At 44.1% G+C, this 7,772-nt stretch overlaps 1 pseudogene; it reads left to right on the top strand.

The window, feature by feature from the left end:
- Positions 1-1,674: 1,674 nt before the first annotated feature.
- Positions 1,675-2,789, top strand: LOC115858344 (small ribosomal subunit protein uS2 pseudogene; annotated as a pseudogene).
- Positions 2,790-7,772: the final 4,983 nt, after the last annotated feature.

The following is a 7,772-nucleotide window of genomic DNA, read 5'->3' as shown; positions in this document are numbered from 1 at the left end:
AGAGACAGTGGATGCGTACCTCATCCTGCCCACTGGGACATGCCATGCCAATCCTGGATTGCCTACCTCCAGATTTTTAATTAAAAGGGAAATTATGTTCTATTGTATTTCAGACACCGAATTCAGACTCTATTTGAACATTCTGTTATTTGCAACCTCCCTTTCCCCCAGGTCCTCCTCTGGTGGCCTGCTATGAGCCAGGCGCTGTGCTAAGTCTCTAAATACCTCATCTCATTTCAATCCTCACAAATACCCTGTTAGGTAGCTACTATTATTAGCTTTGTTTTACAGATGAAGAAACTGAGACTTAGAAAGATGAATTTACTTGCTAACAAGAGGCAAAGCCAGGTTTTTGAACCCAGGCAGTTTGTCTCCAGAGGCTATGCTTATAATCTCTATAACAACACTGTCCTTTCCACAGGGATGGAAGCGTTCTATGTCTGTGCTGTCTAATATGGTAGGCACTACCCACATGTGGCTGTGAAGCACTTGAAATATGGCTAGTACAACTGAGGAGCTGAAATTTCTATTTCATTTAATTTTAATTAATTTAAATTTCAATAGCCACATAGGGGTAATGGCTACTGTGGTGAATGCTGCAGCTCTAAAGACTCTGTGTTGAAGCTCTAGAAAATAGCACCAGCATGCTTTGTGTTGACCAGGTGCTCGGTAGATATTTGCTTTAGTACTCTGAATTGGACTGAGGTGAACATCAACCACACTAGATATAATCGATGTAGATAAAAAAAAAAAAAAAAACCCTGAAAAAGGGACAAACATAACAAATTCAGGGACAACATGAAAAAAAGACAAAGTTGAAGCAACAACAACAAAAAAAAACACTCAAGCTCGGCATTTGCAGCAGAAGAGAACACTCAACTCATTTTGTCTTTGCTCAAGCAGAGTCTGGAAGAGGTATGTCAAGATGACCAATTAAATGACGTATAAACCCAGTTTAATAAAAGCTGGGCTTGGGCTTCCCTGGTGGCGCAGTGGTTGAGAGTCCACCTGCCGATGCAGGGGACACGGGTTCGTGCCCCAGTCCGGGAGGACCCCACATGCCGTGGAGCGGCTGGGCCGGTGCGCCATGGCCACTAAGCCTGCGCGTCCGGAGCCTGTGCTCCGCAACGGGAGAGGCCACAACAGTCAGAGGCCCGCATACCGCAAAAAACAAAACAAAACAAAAAAAGCTGGGCTGGCATCCATTTACAAAAACCTTCAGAGGACACTGAGGTTTCTCATGCTATCTTTAAAGAAACTGTCTGTAAAAGGTTGGAATGGGTCTCACTAGGCTGGAAAGAATAAGTTCAGATCACTGTATTTAACAACCATTCATCATAAATTCCATTTTTCATTTGGTAGGGAAATGACAGAAACTCACTCTCTCCTGGTTACAGCAATTCAGACCAAAAAACCTTCTAGTTATACTATCAGGCCAAACTCTAAATTTTAGGCCCCTTTGGACTTTTTCACTCTTGCTTTTACCCCACCAAGGTGGGGCACTAAAGAATGCAGTCAGGGACCCACACCATTAGGTGAGCTCCTCCCAGCCTGGCCATTCCCAGTGTGACCTTTCACCAGGTCCCTGGCATAAGGCAGTGTGTCGTCTCCTGGAGCAAAGCCAGAATGTAAGATGAAAAGCCACATGTGGAGGATGACGCAAGGGAAATAATCATGACCCTCATACTGAGAGCCAGAAAGAAATCTGAGGTCTTAAGCACGCTGGTTCCTAAGCCTGGGGGTTTTACTCAGCATAAAACTCCCTTAACATTTTATTTTGTAGGGCTTCCAGACACCGAATGGTGAGCATACTAGCAGTCAAACTTTGGGTGTACCACTCTGCACTACCCACAGAGGGGTCTAGATGGTGTTGTCCTGGGTTTCCATAATAACTTAAAGGGAAAGTTTCACAATAACCAGAGCCTTTGATGTCCCACAAATGAAGGAAGAGGATGTCCTTAAATTCCAAGCAGCAGGAATCCACTTAGGTGGCACCAACCTTGACTTCCAAATGGAACAATACATCTCCTAAAGGAAAAGTGACGGCATCTACATTATAGATCTGAAGGGGACCTGGGAGAAGCTTCTGCTTCTTGTTGTGCCATTGTTACCATTTAAAAACTGACTGATCAGTGTCCTATCTTCCAGGAACACTGGCCAGAGGGCTGTGCTGAAGTTTGCTGCTGTCACTGGAGCCACTCCTATTGCTGTCCGCTTCACTCCTGGAACCTTCACTAACCAGATCCAGGCAGCCTTCCAGGGGCCGTGTCTTCTGGGGGTTACTGATCCCAGGGCTGACGACCAGCCTCTCACAGAGGTGTTGTACGTGAACCCACCTACCACTGCTCCCTGTAACACAGACTCTCCTCTGCGCCCTGTGGACACTGCCATCCTTGCAGCAACAAGGGAGTTCACTCAGTGGGTCTGAGGTGGTGGATCCTGGCCCAGGGAGTTCTGCACATGCGTGGTACCATCCCGTGTGCACACCGTGGGAAGTCATGCCTGATCTCTGCTTCTACAGAGGTGCCAGAGAGACTGAAAAGGAAGAGCAGGCCATGCTGAGAAGGCCATGGCCAAGGAGGAACATCAGGGTGAATGGACTGCTGCAGCTCCCAAGTTCACTGTATTCTACCCGCGGTCGCACACGGGTCTGAAGGCGCAGGTGCCTCTGTGCCTGCCCAGAAGTTCCTGCACAAGACGGGAGCCCTCAGCCCGCCACTGAGGACTGGTCTGCAGCTCCCACTGCTCAGGCCACTGAAAGGGTAGGAGCAACCACTGAGTGGTCTTAAGCTGTTCTTCCCCAAGCTTTTAAGCAGAAAACAGAAATAAGGTAGATAGAAAATAAACATCCGTTTCTTTAAAAAAACAAAACAAAAAACAGTTCTGGGTATAAAGTGTTTGTACTATTCAACTCAAGGGCCCATTGAGTCCAACAAACATTTTTTTAGTTCCTACTATATGATGGCAATGCTGAGTGCTAAGAGCACAGATAGGAATACAATGACACATAACAAACATTGGGACATTCTGGAACAATGTCTTATGGAGAACAAATAGTTTTAAAATCACTGCCGTGCCTTACATATACTATTTCAGTTAAGCCTCAAAAGCCTCTATAAGATTGGTATGATTACTCCTGTTTTCTCAAGGGAAGAGGTTGAAGCTCAATGATTAAACAACGTGCCTGTTTGTACAACTGGTAATTGCCACAGGCCAGATCCAAATCCAGGCCAAATATGTGTCTTCTACTATATATAGAATAGATAACTAACAAGATCCTACTGAATAGCACAGGGAACTCGATTCAGTACTCTGTAATGACCTATATGGGAATAGAATCTAAAAAAGAGTGGATACATGTGTATGTAGAACTGACTCACTTTGCTGTACAGCAGAAACACAACATTGTAAATCAACTATAATGCAATAAAAAAAATTAATTAAAAAAAGTGTGTCCTTCTCACCAGGCTAGTCTCTTCCCCCATCCCTCCCAAATACAACTGAAAGACAGTAGACTCAAAGATTAGCCCCCATCATAATATCACGTATCTTTGGGGCCTGTAACAGCTTGGTCTCTCACAGTTGAAGTAACTACTTCAGCAAACAATAACAATGACTTATTGAATGTCTACTATACCCAGGTACTTATCATATACGATCTCCAGTGTCACAATTATCCTGTAAGGCAAGTATTATTAATATGACCATCCCCATTTGACAAATAAAGAAACTAAGTCTCAGGAAAATTAATTGCGTTGGCCAAAACCATACAAGTACTAAAGGAAAGAATCAACACTGGAACCCATTTAGCTCCTAAGTCAATACTCTTTCAACTAACCATTCTGCCTTGAAAAACAAAGACTCTGAAATCAGAGTAAACTCTGGATTTAATATTGGGCCCAGACCTTCCTGGGGAGGGGGGGAGGAACTTCTTACTTGATTACCTAGCAGAAGGGGATGGGTTTGGAAGAAGAAACCCATTAAGCCATGTGTAAGAAATAACGAACCAACCAGATTCCAAGTTAGAGGATGGAAGGCTCCACAAGCATCAGGAGAGTATCAGAGGCCCCCAATGAATAAAATACGGATTAACACTGCTGAGAATAGTGAGAAGCACAGAAATCTGGAGCCAAAAAATCTGACTTTGAATCCTGGCTTTGTTGCTTACTATCTGTGTAATTTTAAGCAAGTTATTTCAATCTCTTTGGACCTCATTATTGTTTTTGTATCCGCCAATGTAGATTATTCAATTTGCTAATGTGAAGTGCTTTGCAAAAAGAGTCAACAGTTTTAAGAAACTGCAATGTGCCAGGACGTGAACTAGAGTTGGAAGTTGTGATGAAATTGTGAAAAGATTACATGCAAAACCCCCTTAACACTAACAAGAACCATGAGATCATTTTTAATAGTACCCCTTTTTCAAGAGAAGGAAACTGAGGTCCGGAGAAATGAAGTACTTTGGCCAAGGTCACAGAGCCAGTAAGTGTTAGAGCTATGATTTGAAGCCAGGAGCTGGACTCTAGAGACTACACTTTTACTCCCTGTACTGGGATGCTCTGGGAAGCCAGGGAACAGCAGCAGGAGCAGGACTGGAACACGTCACTTCTGAGAGTTGGTACTCAAGTTAAAGCTAAGAAGCCTAGGGCTTCCCTGGTGGCACAGTGGTTGAGAGTCTGCCTGCCGATGCAGGGGACACGGGTTCATGCCCCGGTCCGGGAAGATCTCACATGCCGCGGAGCGGCTGGGCCCGTGAGCCATGGCCGCTGAGCCTGCCCGTCCAGAGCCTGTGCTCCGCAACAGGAGAGGCCACAACAGTGAGAGGCCCGCTTACCGCAAAAAAAAAAAAGCTAAGAAGCCTGGAGAAAAATGAGTAGCCTGGAGCAATGAGGGTCAGATAAAGCACTGAGCTAGAAACAAATAAGGAGGCAGCAACCTGGAAGTTACAAATATCACTGAGTAAGGCAAGATAAGCAGGCACAGGACTGGGTTGATAAGAAACAGAAGAACCCAAGGGGAAAACAGAGAAAAGACAGAGGAAGAAAAATACTAATAGACAATAAATATATGGAAGTCTCTATACCAAGTCGTTAATAGGGAAGAAATTATGTCTGGGAATAGGGAGTGTGCTACATGAAAGAAAACTTCTGCTTTTATTATGTTTCAGGATTATTTAACTCTGACCAAACAGCAGTGTTGCTTCTGCAATTTTAAAATTAATAAAACTAAGAATACTAAAATATATGACAAAACAAAGAAATTCCAGTGGGTTTAGATGGAAGAACAAGGTACGGAGGTCAAAATCCAAATAATAAGCTTGGCACAGCAGAGGATCCAAACCCAGGGCACCTATTGGATCGGAATCCAGGGAGACACAGACTAGAATGGCAGAGCTGGAAGGGGCCTTAAACTATGTCTAACTTCCACCCCCATTTCATTTTTTTTTTTAACATCTTTATTGGAGTATAATTGCTTTACAATGTTGTGTTAGTGTCTGATTTATTACAAAGTGAATCAGCTATACATATACATATATCCCCATATCTCTTCCCTCTTGCGTCTCCCTCCCACCCTCCCTATCCCAGCCCTCTAGGTGGTCACAAAGCTCCAAGCTGATCTCCCTGTGCTATGCGGCTGCTTCCCACTAGCTATCGATTTTACATTTGGTAGTGTATATATGTCCATGCCACTCTCTCACTTCGTCCCAGCTTACCCTTCCCCCTCCCCGTGTCCTCAAGTCCATTCTCTAGTAGGTCTGCATCTACAGAGTGAAGTAAGTCAGAAAGAGAAAAACAAATACCGTATGCTAACACATATATATGGAATCTAAAAAATTTTAAAATAAATTTTTTTAATGGTCATGAAGAACCTAGGGGCAGGACGGGAATAAAGACACACTTCATTTTTTAAGTGAGGGAAACCGAGGCCCAGAGAGGGAAGTGTAATGAGTCCAACGTCACATCATTCATTGCTACACAACATAGACACAAACTTGGCCCCAGGTTATAGGCAGTTTCAGACTCTACAGATTAAAACAAGAGACAGAGGCAGGCTGGGATGGAGGAACAGTTACCAAAGAGAACACATTTCCTGACAACAGTCACTTAAAAAAAGCAATCCTACACCCTTGTGAATGTGCAGAGAATCCCTGTGGTCTTCTCAGGGATTTTTCTGCTCTGTAGAACAAGGGAGTCTTTGGGGAAAAGCGGAAAGATGCCTGAGCATCAAGATTTTGCAGACAAGCAATCAGAGCCCACAATGCAAAAGGACTGCCTTTTCTCTAATAAAATAAACATCCATGAGACTTCAGGTGAGTCATTTAATCTCTCTCAACCTCAGTTTCTCCATCGTTCAGAATATCTCTCCAAATAAGGTTGTTGTTGCAGAATCAGGACTTCTCAAATTGTATTTGGCAAAACTCTAGGGGATGGGGTTTGGGGAGTTCCACTGGTACCTGTGTATGGGAAACCTTGCATTCTCTATCTGCCATCTTGGAGATTCAAGGTGCACATGAAATGGGCATTTGCTCTCTTTGACTGCCCAGCATCATTCATCCTATTTCCACCAGTAACTCTGCTGTCCATTTGGAAATCAACCCTTCTCCTTTCGGTTCATGTAGATCCTATGGGGTTGACTTCCATGCCCTGGCACAAAGCATGACACATGACCAATGACCCAAGTGAGGCCACAGTATGACACACACCCCTCCTCCAGATGATGCTGACAATTAAGTTTTCTGGAATTCTTTTCCTCCCTTATAAAGTAAAATGATAATAATGCGTTTCTAGAATAGTTGTAAGGATTGAGATAATGCATGTAAGGCATCTAGTTCAGTACCCAACACATTACTAGTACTCAATAAAAAGGAATTATTGGGCTTCCCTGGTGGCGCAGTGGTTGAGAGTCCGCCTGCCGATGCAGGGGACACGGGTTCGTGCCCCAGTCCGGGAAGATCCCACATGCCGCGGAGCGGCTGGGCCCGTGAGCCATGGCCGCTGAGCCTGCGCGTCCGGAGCCTGTGCTCCGCAACGGGAGAGGCCACAGCAGTGAGAGGCCCGCGTACCGCAAAAAATAATAATAATAAAATAAAAAGGAATTATTAATATTACTTAAAATTTTCACTGTATTAGGGCTAGGAGAAACAGGTATAAACATTCAGTAGGACTCTTTAGGTTGTAAATGACCAAAAACTCACACCAGATTGAGCAAAAAGTGAAATTGGCTCACACCACTGAAAAATCCAGAGGGAGATTTTTCCTGGCTTTCATCTAAACGTGATCCAGAGGCACCCACCTTCTGCCTCCGGCTCTTAGCCTTACTTCCCTCCATACTGTACGCCACAAGGAGGCAATGTGCCAGTCAGCAACTTCATGCCCACATTCTCCCAGGTTTCGGTCTAGCAAAACAGTCAGTTCTTCCTGGTGGCTCCCATCTGAGCTTGGGGCTTTGGAACAACTTAGGTCATGGGCCCAGCCCCGAAACAACAATGTTATTAGGAATGGCAACTATGTGAGGTGATGGATGTGTGGATTAATTTCATTGTGGTAGTCATTTAATAATGTATATGTCTATCAAATCATTATGTTGTACAGTTTAAGTGTATACAACTTCTCATAAAACTGAGGGAAAATAAAGGCATTAAAATAAACAATGTTATTAGGAGGACTTAATACTCTGGCCAGGACTGAGTCACATGATCTATTCCAGGTGGAGCCCCACCAACTACATGGGAAAGAAATGGTTCTCTAAAGGACATTTGGGTAGAGCTCCGAAAT

The sequence above is a fragment of the Globicephala melas genome, chromosome 1 (genome assembly GCF_963455315.2).
Source record: "Globicephala melas chromosome 1, mGloMel1.2, whole genome shotgun sequence".
In the NCBI taxonomy this organism is placed as follows: domain Eukaryota; kingdom Metazoa; phylum Chordata; class Mammalia; order Artiodactyla; family Delphinidae; genus Globicephala; species Globicephala melas.
The sequence above is the reverse complement of the archived record's forward strand: the minus strand, read 5'-3'. Positions and strand labels throughout refer to the sequence as shown.